We start from the raw sequence: 1,516 nt of genomic DNA on the forward strand, positions 1-1,516 counted from the left end.
TAATGTTTGTATAAACTCTGAAAGGTACATAATTAGTACCATATGTCTGCTACCATAAGCCTTAAATACTTTATAGAAAAGTTTATGACCAGCCAAACAGTCCTAATTTTGGCATATATATGCAAATTCCCAAAATTAAATACATTTAAAACTTAACAAACCTTAACACTTGCTGCAGTGTTCATTATGACAGGTGCCTTGTATAGAATAAATGAATTTCTCCTCTTATACATCTCTTGAACAACAAATATCTGGAATTATTTTGTTTTTGACATGCCAATCTTGACTTTATTCTTAAATGTGTGCTTATGTAAGAAATACATGGTTTTAACAGTTTGTTGTATTGCTAAAAAAGAAGAAGAAGAAGAAGAAGAAGAAGAAGAAGAAGAAGAAGAAGAAGAAGAAGAAGAAGAAGAAGAAGAAGAAGAAGAAGAAGAAGAAGAAGAAGAAGAAGAAATACATGGTTCTAAAATTTCACAAGAATTCTTTTGAACTTACTTTTTTTTTGAATTGTCTAGTTTAAGAAAATCAATTACACTTTATATATAAAAAATGTTCTGTGCTCAATTAGGCAGCAAATACGCTAAAATTGGAACAATACAGAGAAGATTAGCATGGCCCCTGAGCAAGGTTGACATGCAAATTAGTGAAATGTTCCATATTTTTGCAACAACAGATGCTGGAGAGTATGTGGCCACAGGGAACTCTACTGCATTCTTGGTGGGTATGTAAACTTGTTCAACCACTTTGGAAAGCAGTATGGAGGCTCTTCAAAAGACTCCATATAAAGCTTTCCTATGACCCAGCAATCCCACTTTTGGGCATTTACCCAAATGATCACAAACAAGACCATACTAAAACTACCAGCACAGCTATGTTTACTGCAGCATTATTTACAATAGCTGATATAGAGCCAACCCTGATGCCCCTCAGTAGATGAATGGATCAAGAAAATATGGGTGTACATACACAACAGAATTCTATGCCTCCATCAGAAAGAATGGTATCACCCAATTTGTTAGGAATTGGAAAGTCTTGGAAAAATTTTATTAAGTGAAGTAAGCCAAGTCCAAAGAAACATAGGTCCCGTGGTTTCCCTTATTTTCAATAACTAATATATGTCTGGGATAAGCAGAATAATTCAAAAGCTATGTGCATATGAGCAGATAAGATGATATTAAGGGAAATGAACCCAAAGACAGGGACACAAGTATGTTTTTTCTTTCTTGTTATTGTTTCTAATGTACTTATGATGTGCAATATGATTTTTTTTGTTTCTGTATATGTTCCTCCCGCACGCTATAACCCCTGTTTTCATTGTATTTGAAGTTGGTACACCTACATCCTGTGTATACGTTTCTCTAATTTGACGAGGAGAAGGGAAATACAAAATGGTTAAATAGGGATACAGGTTAACCCATTGTATCAATGAGATGCACAAGACACTCTGCTGAAAAATGAACTTTACAATTTAGGCAGGGGAAGGGGGAAGGGGAGCGTATTTGTGGAGGTGGGA

At 34.8% G+C, this 1,516-nt stretch overlaps 1 non-coding gene across 1 annotated transcript; it reads left to right on the forward strand.

The window, feature by feature from the left end:
- The first annotated feature begins 559 nt into the window (after positions 1 to 559).
- Positions 560 to 666, forward strand: LOC138835065 (U6 spliceosomal RNA). Its single transcript, XR_011374412.1, has one exon. It is a non-coding gene; the product is annotated as a U6 spliceosomal RNA (small nuclear RNA).
- The last annotated feature ends 850 nt before the right edge of the window (positions 667 to 1,516 follow it).

This window comes from Dipodomys merriami, unplaced genomic scaffold (assembly GCF_024711535.1).
Source record: "Dipodomys merriami isolate MVZ:Mamm:240054 unplaced genomic scaffold, mDipMer1.0.p SCAF_2256, whole genome shotgun sequence".
Classification (NCBI taxonomy): Eukaryota; Metazoa; Chordata; class Mammalia; order Rodentia; family Heteromyidae; genus Dipodomys; species Dipodomys merriami.